At 38.6% G+C, this 19679-nt stretch overlaps 1 protein-coding gene across 1 annotated transcript in view; it reads right to left on the bottom strand.

The window, feature by feature from the left end:
• Window positions 1–19679, bottom strand: part of tln2b (talin 2b) — a 132294-nt gene that overhangs the window by 78569 nt on the left and 34046 nt on the right. The window contains exon 2 of the mRNA XM_053514591.1: window positions 17132–17180. The gene's annotated coding sequence lies outside the window, so the exon portion shown is untranslated. The remainder of the gene's footprint in view (window positions 1–17131; window positions 17181–19679) is intronic.

Genomic DNA, 19679 nt, shown 5'->3' with positions numbered 1-19679 from the left:
ATTTTTTTGGCTGACTAAATATACACACACATACTGTAGATGCATATCTACACACATGCATAAAAAACACACATACTGTACAGACACATTTTTCAAAAAGTGTTGGGTTTCAAAAATGTACAAGATTAACTTGTATGTCCTCCATCGGACGCATAGGATTCGCTATTAAGGGTCTGGCCCCTGGAGACAAATTCTTGCTGGGCAATGCCACGGATGTTAAAATAGACGATGAAAATGCACTTGGTCGAGCTGCGGATCTGCCTCGTTTTTTTCGGTCATGAAGATGATGGGCTCTAACACTGTAAAGACTATTGCTCCATCTCATGGTCGTATCCATAAATCCAAATTTCGTCCCCAGTAATTGTCCTCGACATGATGGACGGGTCAACCACGACACGCTGATATAGTTTTTGGCAGACTCCCAAATCAGCAACCTGGGGCAGGAACTTGGCGGCAACATGGCACATCTTCAATGTTGTGGATTGTTCTCCAACGATCATGAAGCACAAGTTGCTGAATGGTTTAGAAATTTTTGGGGGGTTGAGCTTATTGAAGCTCTTCCTGATCTCTTGTCTTCCATTGATGTTCTGCTTTTGAATTTCTTGCCACTCAAGTGACCTCAAATGACTCATTGTACTGTAGTTTTGCCATAAACTTGATGAATAATGTCTATGATTGCTCTGTGTTCTAACTTGCTGTCCATGATGAAATAGCGAAGATGGTCGGAATAGCAGCATTTGCACAGCTCCCAACATACACAGAACAATGGCTTTTTGCACACTGACTTATGAAGGTTGATGCTCCCTGTGACTGTGTGCAGGCTTGTGCTGCAATTTGTTGGCATGTTTTATTTATATGCATACTGTACATATACATACAGTACATACATAGTTTGAAGCAGAAGTTGATGTGCAAATTCCCAGATACCTACTGTATATAAAGTAAAGTGCAGGTTTACTTTATATTATGCATTAATTATTTATCATATAAATATTTTGAGTTTCTATTATTTCTTATGGAGTAAAATCGCTTTGATATACGAGTGATTTGGATTAAAAGGATTTGGATTAACACATTTCCTGAACAAATTATGCTCGCAATCCAAGGTTTAACTGTACTGTATGTACACCCACTCACACTAATCCACCCACCAATCTACTGACCAAAAACTTGTTTAAAAGCATGTATAAAATCCTCAGGACTTAGTGATTCCCTCATTAGTGGTCTGCAGAGTCTCTGGGCAGGAAAACATAAAAAAAAAAATCATAAAAAAATAAAAATAAAATAATAATAATAATAATAATAATAATAATGAGGTAAAAAAAAAAAAACCGACTTACACTAGAATTAACATTCCATTCACATATCCATAAGATTTTAATAAGCCTTAATAAGATTTAAAACAAGCAAAGGGTCAGGGTACACACTGATGTGCTAATCTTTGAAGTATGTAAATGCCTCCTGGGTTGTGCATGAATCTCAAATACATTTAATAAGGCAGAGTTTGCACATAATTTTCCATAACAATTAGCATGCAAACATATGCAAATGAAAAAGTCGTAGGAAGAGTTAGAGAATGAATCTTTTCTCATTTCTTGCAAAAAAGAAAAAAAAAAAAACAGCGATAGAAAAAATAGAGGTATTATGAGAAAAACAAGTAAGAGAGATTACAGTTGGACAAGCTGCATCTTTTATTTTTCTTCAGTTCAGTTTCACTAGTTAAGCTGATATTTTTCTTTCCTGCTACAGTACAGTAGTTGCTTTTCTTTAAACCTGACTCAGTCTTCATCAGGTATTAACATCAGTGATCATTAAAGAGATATTGCTCCATGCAGGAGATCTTAATTAAACTAGATGAGGCTCAATTTGGTCAGTGCTGAGTAAATAAAAGCAAAGAGGCTGATTACAGGACTCATCCACAAAATGTTCTGCTTTTAGTCCACTTACCTGGTCATGTATTCACTCAGCCTACGTCTCACATAGCACTCTTTCCTTTCATACTGTATGTTCATAATTTGCTCTGTCATTTACAGTATCAAAGAAATTTCCATGGCTAAGAACAACCTGTTTACAGCTGTAAATCATTACTGAAAGAGAAGATATTAAGGTAGTATGTGAAGCCGAAAGCCATATTTGGATTGGATTAGGTGTACTCAAGGATGTTGACTAATGTAATTATTACTGGAGTACCTTTAGAAAACTCCAGTAATACATCTGTATCTCCTTTGATAAAATGACAAGAAGATATTCAAGCAACAAAATATCCAAATCTGAGCTGTCAAAGGTAAAAATGCCATTATGTTCAATAGGGGGGAAAAGACAGGTTTTTATGCTTTTTTCTATATCATAAAAACACTCCAAGAGATGCTTGTTTTTTATTATCGGTTCCCACTGAAACTAAATCCGAGTACTAATGGAGTCTAAAATGCGGAACCATAAAACACAGACTAGACGACATTTAAACGTACCTGTCAAAGGAGAGACACTTTTTATGAGAAATTCCCACCGAGATGTTATGGCCATGTAAACGACAGATCATCAGGAACAAACTGAATTGCCAAAATAAAGCATAAAACCATTTCTTTGCCTTAAATTGAGGTGTAAGTAATATGTAGTATAATAGTATAATTATGCATACAGCGCAAAGACTTTTACACTTGTACAGTGCAAATCTATTATAATTACTACATACACTGCCTGGCACAAAAAACAGTCACACACAATAACATTTCATTGGATCGCTTTAAGCTTCCAGTTGCATTGCCATTGGGCCAGAAAAGTCATACCACTCTGTAAAGTTTTCTCCAGCACACAGAACTTTCAATAGGGTGCGGGTCAGAACTCAGTGGTAACCAACCCATGTGAAAACGTTTCCTCATGCTCCCAGAACCACCCTCACAATTTGAGTCCTAAAATGCTAGTGCCATAAGGGGGAGGGGAGGGGAGGGGAGGGAGGGGGGTGCACTGAAGTGATAACCTGGTCACTCGGGTCAATAGATGACTTCATTTCATTGTCAGATAATATTGCTGAGCCTAGACCTGACCCACTGAAGCAACCCCAGATCATAACACTTTCCCCAGGGACCTGAACAGTGCCCACTATGAATAATGGATGTATCGCTTCTATTGCTGCATAGTCTAATCTTTTTATCTGATTAGTCTCAATAACACGCAGTTTTCTTATGCACACACCTGTTTAGTCTCAATCCTGAGAGTTTTTGCCTTGTGTGTACTTCCATTTTTAAACATAGCAAACATTTCCACTGTTGATTTTAAATGTTGTAACTTCAAGTGAGGTAATCTCTGATCACAATAAATCTCTTTTTTTCTTAAGTAAAGTTGACAGTTCAGCACTGTCCTTCCAGGTTTTAATAATGCATTGGAGAGTTCTTGACCCAAGTCCAGTAACTTCAGCCATCACCTTAGTTGTTTTTTCTCTGCTTGATGCAATTTCATAATTTAACCCCTTCTGAAACACAGTAATAGCTTTTCCATACCTCTTCTCGGATGGTCGTTTAAGAAATAAAAAGCTACTCACTGCATTAATTAGAGTAAAGATAATTGTTGGCATATCCAAATAAGGGCTCTAAATTATAATTATATACTATTTAAGTCCCAACAGTGCCTATTTTTTGGCCAGGCAGTTTATATCCTCCATCTACAGTACTTGAGAGACATCTTTCCAAAGAAATCAATCTCATCCTAATTATACTGATGTCCATAAAGGACTACAGTCATGTCATGCAGCCTGTCATCGGTGTCATGCTCAGGTAATCACAGGTCTTTTGAAACAAATATGTTACAGCAAGCATAGCAAATGCTATTAATAACCCCCATTCACCGGCATTAGCAGCATCTGACTATACAGGGGGCTTAATTAAAACAACCCTAAATTTGTTGGCCTTAATGTAAAGCCAGCATTAATCACCCTTCATAACAACACACCGTAAAGTGATTTTAATTGACACTGTAGCCTCAAAAATGATCAGGTTCTGTATGGCAGTAGGTGGCAGGACGAGATGCAGCACTATAATTACAACGTCAGCATGTACTCAAAAACATCATGATCAAAAAAAAAAAACATGGGAGACCATTTCACCTTCAGAATGTTGAAAAATGCTGATGGTTTAATAGGCGGCTATAAAGAACAGACAGAGAACATGGAGCTGTGCAAAGTCTTGGTTTTCCAGATGTTCAGAAAACTTGGCGAACACAGAGGCAGTTCACCATTTCAGAGGGATAAATATAGCTGTCCCACACATCACTCAATTTAAAAATACTCTCTGATTAATCAGTGTCCTTGCACTGGATCATATGAGACTGTGCTGAGCAATGAGCTGACTCTCCTCTCAGTTTTCACTCGGTACTGTTTAAACCTGCTGCTCAGCCAGCACTCCACTTTGTGTCTGCTTTCTGCTTAAGTTAGACAGAGGGACACAATTTGCAGAATACTGTATAAAAAAAAACCTAGACAAGTCTGTAAAAAAAAGTGGAGAAATGCAGTTGCAAGGACGTTTAAAGCCAGATCAGATTAGTGCATGCTACAGTAAGAACAGTATGCCACTGCCTTTATAGACACACTTGGTTTAGAAATGCTTTACACAACACCCGTTATTAAAAAAAATAAAATAAATTAATAAAATGGTGTTGAAAAAACAGTGATGGAAAATATTACATATTACAATGAAAATAGAAAAGTTTCCCCATAAAAAAACAACAATTACGTTTCCCTTGCAGAGTGCAGCTGCAAGACAAACTACAGTTAAATTGCTCTTATTAACAAACTCAGATTTCCGAGTCAAACAATGATTGTATGATAATGATATTCCATTGTACAACACTTCAGTGTTATATTAAACATTGCCAGCTATAAGAAAGAAATTTACCTAAAACAAAACAGCTGAATTAGTCCATCAGGCCAATCTAAATGCCGGCTATTCTAAACATGTTTGATTGACAAGAAATGCTGTGAAATCACAGCAGCCAGGATAAGAAAATTACATGCTGCATCTTTTCAACTTCTCACCTTTCCAACTGGAACTGTAAACTATTAAGGACCATCACTGAAGTGATTATTAAATGTTATATTTGTATTCATCCTAAAAATGTCTGATTTACAGAATCACAACAAACTCCTGGTCACTGGGAGGAAACTGAAAAGTACTCTATTTTAGTTATACAGTATTGCCTGTGTAGCCTGTTAAATGCCATCTGTACACTCGTATTCCCATAAAGATCTCAGAAGAAAATAAGCACAACTCTCTTAAAAATTTTTATTAATAATTAAAAAAAAAAGGGGAATGTTTTTCCAAAAAAAGTTCTCTTAACCCGTTTTGTTTCCGTTCCACAAACACCACTGAGAACATATCAACCTCATCCAAAAGGTGTGTGTGCGCTTCAACTTAGCCTCCCTCTGCTTAAAACGCCACAGTGCAGTGAATTGTGTACACAGCAAAAAGACTGACTGGTCAGCAGCAGATCCCAATTCATGAGCCACACAACATCGTGGCCAAAATGCAAGGTGAAAAAATAAATGCATAAAAAAAAAAAAAGATAAAATCACCTTGGACCTCATGCATCTGGTGAACCATCTGCAACAGAATCACCCTTCTGGTAAACTACCCCTTTATTGGGAACAGTAAAAATAAATAAATAAAAAATAATAATAATATAATCGGAATGTTCAGAAGAAGCCATGTACAACAAATCACCACCACCTTTTACAATACAGTGTTCTACACGGTTAGTTTAACACATGCTGTAATCAAGATTAGCACAACCTACTTCAACTTGTAAGGGCAGAATTTGATTTCTGTCTTAAAGTTTATTTTGGGTGTTAAGAGGATGAAAGCGATCCTAGTTATGCCACAGCTCTCTGTTTAAGAAAACTAAAATTGGCATCAAAGCAGGTCATGCTCTCTGGGTTGGATATTGTGAGGAAACACTAGCTAATTGCACTTTTTAAGCATGTGTATGCTTTGTCCTGCACTGTGGTCCAGCATGAACGGCGGTTAAAGATGATGTGCTTGGCTAGTTTCATAAGTGTGTCCCAGAGGAAGCACAAGTTAACCTTGACGCTCCCTGATTGATGGGTAAAAAGCTAAATGATGAAAAGCGACAAGGAATCTTCTTGCATGACTCCATTTCTGGAGAACACTGGGAAATCGTGACACTGCGGCTAAACCTAACCAGAATGAATGACCCGCAGCACACCGGAGACACCCAGAATCTGGGTCAAATTATGTTTATACAAGAAAAGATCGATGATGTACTTGGAAACGGTGGTTTAATTTTTTTCTGCCTAAAAAGAGATCAAAATGTGCATGAGAGAGGGAAGGAAATATCTGTGTTAATGTTTAGCTTTTGAGAAGTATGGGTATTTTGGGGGGCTGCTGTAGTGTTAGGCCTTGCTTGCTGACAGAAATGATAAATCTTGCCCTTGTCTCGAGGAAAGAAATAAAAAGCCACCCAGCTCCTTTCACTCTAAAAATACTCTATAAAAGTAGAACATCCTCCAGCACTATCACGCATGGCTCTCCTTTACAACCCCCTTTTCTTTCACGGCCTTCCATTCTTTCCATAGAACTCCTTCGCAATTACATTCCCGTTACACGGTCGGATGTTTTAAGGTGGACCTAAATTTCGCCGAAATTCAGTGGAACCTGGTTGATTGTTCTTGTCTCAATGTGGAACACCCAGTTAATTAGTAAGAGAGAGATTCATTCGGAGGAGGCTTCATTAAAGACTTGCGCTACTCAGGGTTTCGAGCACATAATACATTCAAATTGCTTGCTTATTACAAAGCCATAAAGCCCTGAGGATAGAGAAGAGAGAGAAGAGAAAATGGGAGAATGCTTAGCATTGCTCCACCCCGACAGCTGAACATTCTCAATCACATGCAAACACACCCAGGACATCATAGCTATGAAACAGTGTGTTTCTCCCCAGCTTCACCTCTGCTCTGGGCTCATGATGAGACGGGGCCGAAAAACTCCAAATCGTGTTTAGTATTCTGAAGTATTCTAAATAGTATCCGTTTAGTATTGTGGGGCCGCTGGGGAATATAGAACTTTGATAAGGAACGATTCCTTTTTTTATTTATTTTTATTTATAAACCCCAGCCTACCCCTCCACTGTCAGTGGGAGGTGTCTCCCACCAACTTTTGCCTTCCTGCCACAAGAACAGAATCTCAAAACACACTCTGTGGAATGTAATCAAATCAGGCAGAAACACACTGCCCTGTTGTTGTAGGCAGTTGCCCTGTTGTTGTGCCTTCTACCTCGCTTTTATCCCTCTCTCACTTTTCTTCTGTCCTCCTTAGCAGAATGTGTGTGGGGTCACACTGGATAATACAGTAAGTATTTACAATAAAGTGCAGTAAATAAACCGGCGGCCCAAAAAAAAAAAAAAAAAGACATTCAAAATGTTTCGACAGGAAAAAAGGGCAGAGATCATGTCATAGAGAGCTACATCACTTTTCAATATACACACCACCCCACAAAAACCTGTATGTACATACCATTTATGGATACATACTTGTACATACTCACATACTTATGGATAAACACTATATATTTTCCATGCTTTGATTTATAATATTTTTCATGCATAAATATGCTTCACGCTTCAATCAGTACCACTCTCTCTCCTGTTCAGCTCACCCACAGGTTTTTAGGGAGTTTCAGGTAAAGGGACCTCTCGATTATCCCGATACTTCATGTCAATGAATCATTTTTGTGGACTTAGTCTGTGGATTTTAGAGCAGAAAAGTGATCCAAAACATATGTCTAAGTTACAGCTTCTTGGCAAAGGCATTACATTAAGGTATTACATTAAGTCCATGATGCAATGCATTTTTTTTTTTAAAGTCCACATTCTTTTTTTTTTTTTTTTATATATATATATATAAATTTAGTCCTGTCCAATTCTTTTTTTCACCGATTTTCTCCCCAATCTAGTCGTGGCCAATTACTCCCCGTCACTAGGGGGCTCCCACACACATCAAGGCTAGTACAACCACTCAGTCGGGAGGACGAAAGCTATCCCGTGTTTCCTCCGAACCACGTGACGCGAGCCGACCGCATCTTTTCGAACTGCTCGCTCACGCACCGTTAGGGGCGGAGTTACACACTCGGAGGAAAGCGCTAGCCGCTCCTTCCGTGTGCGCGAGCTCACAGACGCCCCTGATTGGCTGTAGTGCCGTGACTAATGTGGGAGCACAAATACCTCTCATCCCTCCCCTCTGAGAGAGCTCGGCCAATCAGCTCTCTCTGTGCCTCCGGCTGTGAGAGGAAAACAGCATCACCCGGGGTTTGAACCAGCGACCTCCGGATGATAGGGCGAGCGCTTTACCACTGCGCCACTCGGAGGCCCAAAGTCCACATTCTTGATCCACCTAATGTTATTATTATAAAAAGAAATTTATGAAACCATTTTTATCACTGTATTCTTGGAATGCAATTGTGTCAGTTATTGTAGATGATCTATTTGTCATATTCTCCGAATGAGATCAAGTCAAATAATTAAAGACATTTGCTGATAAAAGCTGATAGGAACTGCAAGTAAACACCAGGGTGAGTCAAAAATTATCCCCACTCCGGGCACTGTCTTATTAGCACTTTTCATTTAATGCTTCTGCTGTGCAGGTGTGAAAGTGTTACTGTATACGAGGTAAAAAATAATGCCCATTTGTGATTTTACAGGGTGCAGTGATTCCTTTTTTTGTGGTCTGAGGGTGTACCTGCTCCCAAAACAACTCAGAAAAGAGCATAAACAGAAGCATTTGGATATCTGGAAACAAAATTTGGACCGATACTCCAAGGAAGGTAAAAGTTTCTTAAAGAGAGTCATTACTGGTGACGAGACATTGATTCATCACTACGAGCCTGAGAGTAAACGGCAGAGTATAGAACGGAAACCTCCTCAATCGTGTCCAAGGAAAAGTTCAAAAAGTTAATCAACTGAAAAAATAAAACCTTACAGTTGTTTCAGATTCACAAGGGCCAGTATTGGAACATGATCAGGAAAAAGGTTAAACACAGTTAAACAGTGCTCTTTACAGTGAGGTGCTTATTGAGGAGCGGAAGCCTAAACTTAAATGCAGAGAATTGCTACTGTATACAAGGGCGCTGTGATCTTGCATGACAATGCAGGTTCGCACACTTCTGTCCACACTGTTGACACTTTGCAAAAACTTCTTTTTAAGGTCATAAAGCATATATTTTCCTTATTTAAAAGTTAATTAAAATTAATTCTACAGCCAGAGTGTGAATAATTTTCGACTCACCCTCATACAGTAGTTTACATTTCACACATTTAAGTAAGATTCATACCCGACTCCTAAAGTGTCATTTTCAGTGACTGATTTGACAGAAGTCAAATGACTGATTTTATCTACGTAAGTGTAGCTTTATCTACATGAATTTAATCGCCTTATTTACTACTAGTCACTTAACATTAGCAGTACAAGTGAATGGTACAAGATCTCAACATTGGAACTTGTACTTTGATTTTATACGGTATGGCTGTGTGGGCAAGAGACTAAACCCTGAGTACTGCTTCAAATCTCTTTTATAGCAAAGAAAGTAAACATTTTTACGTACTTCTGAAGGTTCCAAGACAAATAAAACAAATCTGATGCATGCTCTGTTCTCTTGTCTATGCCAAAGTGCAGGACTGTTTCTACTGTAAACAATATAAACCCCAAAGTTTCAGATAGACTGTATACAATGAACCTCCCTTTTTGCTGTTACTGCTACAGTATCTGAGCTCCTTTTTAGAAGCAGCTGCATATGAAAATTACAAAGTGATATTTTTACTTGGTAAGTTTTAATACTCTTATGTGTAAAGCTTTATCATATGTCCTGTGGGAGGCCCACACTTTTACAGCTGATCAAAGTACAGTTCAAACACTTTGTGGATTTATGCAAATAGAAACCTAAGACAAATGCATTACAGGTGTTTTTAGGGTATAGGGGACACATATGCACTTTATACTGTAGGGCATAGCTTATAACAATCAAAAATCGAGCAATCATTAGAGTACAAGCCATGTCATGTGCAGTAAAACAGTGATCATTTCAAAGTGTACAAATAAGATTATTTTACAATTTCAGGATTTTACAATTTTTGTAAAAGAAAAAGAAACTCCAATAATAACCTGGTCATTCAGGTCATCAGCTTATTTAATTTTAATGGCACATAACGATGCTGAATCTAGAATCGGATGAACTTAAGCAATCCTAGATCATAACTCTGTCTTCATGACCCATGATACCCACGATTGGTGTATCGCTTCATGCGCTTCCCATGTCACACCCATTGCTCTGGAATAGGGTCAATCTGAACTCTTTAGTCCACATGACCTTTTTTTCATTGGTCCAATCTCTATGTTCCCTAGAAAATGTAAGGCTTTTTTTCTTTTTAGTCTCACTAACAAGTGGTTTTCTTATGGCCACACAGCTGTTTAGTCCAAATACTATGAGTTCTTATCACATTGCGCGTGTAGACCACAGCAATGCTTTCAGGAGATCCAAGTTCAATGAAGCAAAATCAAGAATATAGGGTGGATGCTGTCAGTGAGCGTCGACAGTGTGGGCAGAAGTGTGCAGACGTGCATCACCATACAAGTTCACAACACCCTTGGATAGCATTCCTCTGCTTTTTGATCTGAAATTTAGGCTTCAGCTGTTCAACAAGCATCATGCTGTAGCGAGCACTGTTGATTGTTAAACCTTGTACCTGATAATGTTCCAATAATGCCCCTTGGGAATCATAGAAAACTGTAAGCTTCAATTTTCCAGATGATGGTTAACTTTTGAACTTTTTCTTGGTCTGCGATTGAGGACATTTCCATTCTACACCACACACTGTCATTTACTCTCAGGCTTGTAATGTTGAATCCATGTCTCGTCACCAGTAATGAGTATACAGTTCCATCGTAAAATAATCTTGTACTTATATGTCCACAAAGAAGATTAACAGATGGCTGTCAGAGTCAGAGAGCATGAGCGTTTAGTAATAATGTGAAAAACTATCTATGGAAGCACGGTTGTGGTGCTTCTAAATAAATGTTCCTGATCAGTAGGGTGTGTTCTTATTACTGGTAGGCTGTAGTGTTGCTCAATACAAGAGGCAGCGTGGTGTTATTGCTAAAGAAGAAATTGGCTGTGGGAACATATTTGGTGGTAATTATGCAGAAAGACAGTATGAGCTTGTATGATATTGTACATTTCTCCATTACTCTGACAGATCATGTCTACAGTATATATGTCTATGCTTATTCTTACCTCAATTATTAATACCCTTCACAAAAAATACTACATAAAACATTATACAACATTTAGTTATGTGGAAATCCACGAAGCATGATGAGCGGACACCAGCTGCGAACGCCATATAGACCCAAGGCAGGAATTGAACCTTCGACTCTGTAGGGGCAAGGCCACAGTGCTGCAAATTTATTATGAATTTACCTTACAAACCATAAAAAAATTAACTTGTACAAACCTTTTATAAACCATGGCAAATTACCCACAATGTCTTGAACGCACAAGGAATGGACAAAAAAAATTAAATAATAATAAATAAATAAATAAATAATAATAATGATGATGTCAGTCCACCCTCCCCCCCCCGCCAAAAAAAAAAAAAAATAGGGGGGTGAGGGGTCAACCCAGTACAGTACCCAATCTACAGTAGGTATCCAGGTGCTAAATTATTTAAGAATAAGTATAGCACTATCGTGAGCAAATATTGCAAATATTGGTTCTTTTACATAAGGAATATTTAAAGGATATTTGTTAAACATTATTTGTACTGATGCTCCTCACAATCCTAGTGCTCCTAGTACAATTCAGATACCCTCTCCTTTTTGACAAAAAGATTTGGGGAGTCTTTCATGGCATAAAATACAAATTATGTATATATAATATATATATATACACACACTATATGTACAGTACTGTATATATAAGTATTAGCTTTAGATCAGCTAATATTTATATATACAGTACCGTCATATTTGTTTTTAAAACACTGTCTATACAGTTGGATGGAAAATCGAAACTACTCACCTAAATTATCTGCCTAGCATGATGCTAACAAAAAACTAAACACCTAGTTGCCTGCTTCATCTATTAAACACACTGAAGTCATCAATGACAAAACAGACATTACAGACCAGACATTATCGCTTAGGATGGAATGCTAAATTATGTTTTAAATAATTTGTTCATTTGACTTTTCAAACCTGGACAAATTCCACATGTCTAAAGAGATATTTAAATCTTTTGCTACAAGTCCAGCAGCATGCTGTTCCTTTGATTTAAATTAACTAAATTAATGGAGCAAATCACCAAGCACTATTTAAAGCTAGATGGTATTTAATTTTTACTTGGATCACGAGGGACGCTGAACTGAACATCCTATAGCAAATTATATATTTTATATAGAATGTTTTTCTTTTTATGATCCCTGTCTAGAAGAAAAATCATCAGTGAGCTTCTTCCTGCAGTGCTGAAATTAAATAGGGATCCTGGTCTGCTCCTCCATGCAGAACATTTACAACGCCTTTACACTCTAAGATTCGTCCATGTACATGTCCAATTCGAACCACAGGTATTCTGTTTCTGTAACCATGTGTTTACCATCTGGCTTTTTCATGTTAGTGACATGTGTGCAACATCATATTTATATCCCTAGGAAACACAATATACTGCAATTAAAGGCAGTGTTCTTAAAAGTGAAAAAATAAATAAATAAATTAAGTATGAATTGAAGTTTGCTTACATTTAAATGTGAAAGCCCTTTTTGCTAGGACAAACTACTGTAACATTGTTAGGTAATGTGTCTGTACAGTTATCTTGACTGTAATTGTCTTTATGATTTAACCATTATTAAACCCAATCTTTTCAAACCCAGAGCCTCTCTCAGTCTCTCTTTATGCAGGACATATTACTATCAGGGTGTAAGCAGGGAACTAGGAAGTAAGTCTTTTTACAGAGTGCAGGTTTCTGGTTGTTTTATGGAGAAACCCATAGAGATAGGAGAAGACATACCCGAGTGAAATTTGTCCTGACCGACTGTAAAAAACTAAAAGGGCCAGAGGGGGAAAACTTTGACACCTTCCCTTATCTGTATTGGGGACTATGGTTGTAAGTCAGTAAAAAGAGGACTGTGAATTAGTATGTATCACCATCACATTCGGACTGCTGGTGTGTCTTTCAGATTCTGGCATCTACAGATTGGGGTATGTCTAGTGTTTATATGTCTAGTCTATTCACAAGAGATGGAAAATAAAAATGAGGTAGACACATTATACCCCTATCTCACCTATGCGGTTTGACTCACGGTGAAATGCGGAGTTAGACACCGTGAGTCGCCGTTAATGCCCGCCGATGTTCCGCTGGCGCTCCGCAAAATTCTGTAAGGACCGCAAGCTTCCCTGCGGAAAGATGGAAATGTACTTGCAGCGCCAAAAACTCGCGGTGAATCATAATGAACCGTACTTATCACTACCGCGCGAAACCGCATAGCTGAGATAGGGATATTATTGACAATGACAAATCAGTAATAATGTGCTCAGGAAAACTTCTATTTGTCCCAAAATTGTAGAAATAATATACTGTACATGCCCGCCCATTCAATTAGTTACTGAGTATTTGAAGTACATTGTGGTGATTTTCAGCCAATGTGACAGTTTTTTAAATAACTACTTTAAAAATGAGACAGTGAAATAGAATTATACTGTGTGTATACTAATACAGTGTTTGACCCCCTTTCGCCTTCAGAACTGCCTTAATTCTACATGCCATTAATTTAACAAGGTGCTGAAAGCATTCTTTAGAAATGTTGGCCCATATTGATAGAATAGCATCTTGCAGTTGATGGAGATTTGTGGGATGCACATCCAGGTCACGAAGCCCAAAGATGCTCTATTTGGTTGAAATCTGGTGACTGTGGGGGACACTTTAGTACAGTGCACTCATTGTCATGTTCAAGAAACCAATTTGAAATGATTCGAGCTTTGTGACATGGTGCATTATCCTGCTGGAAGTAGCCATCAGAGGATGGGTACATGGTGGTCATAAAGGGATGGACATGGTCAGAAACAATGCTCAGGTAGCCCGTGGCATTTAAACCATGCCCAATTAGCACTAAGGGGTCTAAAGTGTGCCAAAAAAACATCCCCCACACCATTACACCACCACCACCAGCCTGCATAGTGGTAACAAGACATGATTGATACATGTTCTCATTCTGTTTACGCCAAATTCTGACTCTACCATTTGAATGTCTCAACAGAAAACGAGACTCATCAGACCAGGCAACATTTTTCCAGTCCAATTTTGGTGAGCTCGTGCAAATTGTAGCCTCTTTTTCCTATTTGTAGTGGAGATGAGTGGTTCCCGGTGGGGTCTTCTGCTGTTGTAGCCCATCCGCCTCAAGGTTGTGTGTGTTGTGGCTTCGCAAATGCTTTGCTGCATACCTCGGTTGTAACGAGTGGTTATTTCAGTCAAAGTTGCTCTTCTATCAGCTTAAATCAGTTGGCCCATTCCCCTCTGACCTCTAGCATCAACAAGGCATTTTCGCCCACAGGACTGCCGCATACTGGATGTTTTTCCCTTTTCACAACATTCTTTGTAAACCCTAGAAATGGTTGTGCGTGAAAATTTCCAGTAACTGAGCAGATTGTGAAATACTCAGACAAGCCCGTCTGGCACCAACAACCATGCAACGCTCAAAATTTTCATTCTGACATTCGGTTTGGAGTTCAGGAGATCACATTAGGACCACACCCCTAAATGCATTGAAGCAACTGCCATGTGATTGGTTGATTAGGGAATTGCATTAATGAGAAATTGAACAGGTGTTCCTAATAATCCTTTAGGTGAGTGTAGTACATGTTTAGAGCCATTTTTGCAATTTAGCATTTTAAAACTGTTTTATTGGTTTTAAAAGGTTAAACTTCTGTCTTGTCAATCACTGAGAATCACCAGCTTAAATAAGGACTGGACTTTAAAATAGGCTAAGCTAGTCAAATAACACTAGCTAGCAAGTTTCATACAGTGCCTGTCAGGATGCAGTACATTAGCCCTGTTAGCTATATTTAGCAAATTACATCTGGCACTCTGATATAGCAAAAAATTACACATTTAAAAGCTGTAAGATTTTCTTTTAGGTCCAAGACATTAACAGGCAGTTAATCTATAATTAGAAAAGTATTAGCATGTTAGCATGGCGAGAGATAGTTCTGTTCACTGAGGTTTTTTTTTTTTATTGTCAATGCTTTATCTAGCTCTTGCCAGGTGAACAGAATTATGGGATTGCTGTTGCTAAGATAGAGAGATATCTAATGCCGTCTACCTAGGCAACTGGAACAGACAGTCTGAGTGAAATGAGAGAAGGTGATGATTTACTTTTTTCTAACTGTCCACCATGGTAATAATGTTTGCTTTGATTATTGGGTATACTGCTTAACCAAATATTGACATACGCTACGTTCTGTCATTACATTAATGTAAAAAGGGTCAAGGCTGGGGATTGATGAAGGGTAAAAGTTAGCTTATGTTAAGGACTGGTTCAGCTGGTGTCCTTTCATCCTGCTACAGTACACAACCCTGCCTGTTTGTCTCCTCTCAGTGCCACAACCCATTATTCTTACCTACCAATTACTCTCACACAGCGCACACTTGGCCAGAAAACAAAGTGAAACTATGCCCCTGTGGAGGAACAACCGAGGGAACCAAACAAAACTCAAACGAAAGTCAACCAACCTGCAGATAAAGCACTCATACATGACTTGCCCCCCGTACTCAATTAGTCCTGCACCTATCGTACTTGAGGTTTCCTCTACAGATGATTCATGACTGGTCAACATCTTAACCTTGGGATGACTATGAAAGGAAAACGGTAGGAGTCCCAGGCAGATCTATTCATTATCTCCTATGTACTGTATCTTGGTGGGGATCCCCCCCCCAAAGGAATGCTTTTCTCTTGAAAATGACAATTTTATCACAGGGATAGTAAAGTGTGTGTGATAAAAATCACCCATTTTAATTGGCTTAGAAAAAAAAGAAAAAAAAGAAAGAACAACTCCTCCTCCTACGCATTATTCACTTCACAGAGTTTTCCTAAAGGATGCTGTCACATTGCACGCAATTACGGTTGTTCTGAACAAGACCAGAGAAATTCTTGGCTGTCAGTCTAACAGATGCTTCCTAATTCTGAGTGTTCTGAAAAGATGCTCCACAAACACAAAAACAGGCACACCAAATTCTGGAACCAAGCATAGTGTTGGTTTACTCTTGCTTGTCATGGTCTGATCAAACTATCGAATGTGTGAGTAATGCACACTAACAGGAAGAAAAATAACAGTGCCATACTTCGTAAGCCCCCATAATAATAACCCAGTAGAGTGAATTTACACTCACTCCATCACAGCTGATTTCGGCAGAGTCCGGCATCTCTGCACAGCCAACCATGCATTTCCTGTGCTGTATACCCCAGAGAGCAGAGCAAAGGGCTCTTTAAGTTTCTCTGCTACAGCAATTGAGGCAGTGAGAGAGAGAGAGAGAGAGAGAGAGAGAGAGAGAGAGGGAGAGAGAGAGAGAGAGAGAGATGGAGAATTAGAGTCCTAGCACTTGAAGAAGGGAAGGATGCTGCCATGCTTTGTTAGCAGCTGGCAGCCACTACTATGTCATTCGCCACATACTCTCGTTGCCATGGCAACTGCAGCCCAGGCCTTTTCCTGGGGGCCTGGTGGCTTTTGGTCAGCTCTAGTCACGGCGCATAAGGCCCCATTCTGGGCAGCACAGGACTATTCAGAGTGACGAGCCCCTGCTAGGTGCGACAAAAGGGCCCCGGAATTTCATTACCAGTTCTCAGAAAAAGAGTCAGTGCTCATTCACTGAAACATTTAACACTGACTACCAGAAAGACTGTGCACCCTTTGAGTGAGAACACCTGGTCCTGCAGTCAGGAAAACTGAACAGCCAACTGTTTAATAAAACACAACCATCAAGGAAAAAAAAAAAATTTAATCCAACTGCGCTTTTTTTTTTTTTTTGCTCTCTCATTCAACACTGCACACAGCACTTTTTCTAAAGATTAGGAGTAACTGGTTCTTACCTTATTGTCTGCACATACAATGGCAAAGCACCTCAGCAGCTCTCCACAGCTGAAAAATACAAGAGAAAGCCAGTTAGGAACAGGAAGTCTAATCAGCAGGATTCCTGCTGAATTGCCGGTTCTCAAAAGGACACTTTCTGCTAATAGAAGTTGACGGGTTAAGCCTCAAACTATATAACACTTATAATTAAACTAATTTATTTTGTTCCCACTACAGCTCTGCGTTTCCTCATTTTATTCCAGAGATAACTGCTATTAAGAAAGCCTTGTTATTTCAGGGCTATAGCTGGTGTGAGGCTCTGAGGGCATCGCAGGTCATCTGCAACAGTCATTAGTGAAGGAGAGCATGGTGAAAGGTTAATGGAGAAATTAGTATGAGGTGAGGGAGGGAAGGAGAGATATGGCAAGAGGTCTGGAAGAAGCTAGAGCATAGGTTAGAGGGAAGCAAAAGGAGCGGGGAACAAGTCAGAAAGATGAAATGTATCTTTTTATTTATATTTCAATGGGAGGTGTAGAAAGAACCCCAGGTCATAAAGCATAAAAAAGCCCCCCACCATTCTGTGGGAAAATGTTTTCATGCTTTTTCACAAGAAAACAATCCAGCTAAGTCTGTTTTGTATCGACTCTCTCCAAACCAAGCACTGGCAGAGGTTAAAACACTAATGATGTTCAACAGGGCATGTCAGAGGAACAGGACTCCTAGAGGCATTAAGTAAGCTGTTATGCTTTTAGCATACGAGTATTCAACATTCATAAAATAGGCATGTAGTCTACTAGTTATCAAACCTAAGCCTGGAGTCCAGACACACACCGGTATAATTAAGCAATTCGTATGAAATTGAACATGCAAAATGTGGATACATAAGCAAGACATGACACATACTGCTTTTTAGCTTCATCAAATTGCTTCACTTCAAATATAAAAAAATATACATCTTATATATGATTTAATCAAACTGAGACTTTAGATTGCGCAGAATAACAGAACACAATCATGAGAGTAAAATCTATATAATCCCCTGCTACTGTATACTAATGCACTGATCCTTGAATTTTTCACTAGTGCTTGCATACCATTAGGTAGAAAGTTTTCTCAGCATGACGAAGCCATGATCGGAATTCCTGATTCATGTTTGAAAAGCAGGCCTCACTTAATGGCTAAAACACTTAGAAATGTCTTGATGCAAGGTCAGGACTGTGGCAATAACTCCCAGCTAAGTTCCTGTAATGTGCAAGTTAACGCCATTCAAATGTGGCTAAGCGTCTCATCATTACACAGTGCTTGAAGTTTTCTGTAAATGACAATTGATTTTATGCCAATCAAAGTCCTGGTTTGTCTTCAATACTTGAAGATAATGATCATGACTTTTAGACAGACTAAGGAACAAGAAATGTATGGTACCGTCATGTGTAATCTGTACTTCATGTGCTGCATGTGTATTTACTTCTACTACTACCAAAGAATTTTGGGGAAAAACAAAGTGACAAAACAAATCCCTAAAGTGGATGCAGCCTGTTTGAGTTTATTACACCCCCTCTTTATTTCATGCTGAAATTCTCAGTCCCCAATGATGACAAACAAGGCTTAATTACAATTGCTCCAATGGACACTAATTTAGGAAGAAGTTTCACAATGCGTAGTCATGTGCGACATTCAGTGACAGTCAATTTGAACATACAGACTTGGCTAGAACAAAATCAGGGCCCAGTCTTTAATTTAACACATGTGGTTAAAGGAATGAAGAGGATCCGTTACCTCAGCAAGGGACTTCACATGAGGTGATGACCAATCATTTGAAAAGCTGGAAGAATCGTTTGAAAAGCCAGTTGTTCCCCTAACCAGATTAGTGTAATGAGCTTAAAGGCCCAATACCAAACTGAAAACACAGACCACTAGTGCAGTTGCTTCAATTCCACACTCAAAGATTATTGCAGCACTAGAACCCGCTATTCTGAATGTAATCCTACTGTCAGACACGCCAATGTCTTCCTAGAGCTTCAATGACAAAAATCTTCTTTAAGCATTTAGTTATCAGATGTTGAGAATGCACAGATTAACTGTAAGACTATACAGCCATAAAACTGTCAGTGCTAAATTATACAGAGAAACTGTATACGTACAGTATACGGGATGTGAGTGATAATTGAAAGGAGGAAAGCAATGTCACTAGGAAATGAAGGAATACCATGGGGAAGAGTAAGGATCGTTTGCATAAACGATAAATAGAAGCATTCACAAGTTTATGAGACAGTTGAGAGTAGATAGACAGCAACACAACTCAACAAGATGGTGTAAATTATTGCATAGAATTTTATACACACAATTATACACATGATAGATTGAGACAGACAGACTTATTTGCAGTCTGCAAGATTAGCTTTAAAGAATTTTACATTCTTATATAGCAATGTAAACCAATGGCAAATAAATATGTTACAATTGACTATTTTATATATATATATATATATATATATATATATATATATATATATATTAGGGCAGCACGATATTAGAAAAATATGTGATATGCAATATTATTGTTGAATA

Source organism: Clarias gariepinus, chromosome 2 (genome assembly GCF_024256425.1).
Source record: "Clarias gariepinus isolate MV-2021 ecotype Netherlands chromosome 2, CGAR_prim_01v2, whole genome shotgun sequence".
Classification (NCBI taxonomy): domain Eukaryota; kingdom Metazoa; phylum Chordata; class Actinopteri; order Siluriformes; family Clariidae; genus Clarias; species Clarias gariepinus.
This window is presented reverse-complemented; position numbering and strand designations above follow the sequence as displayed.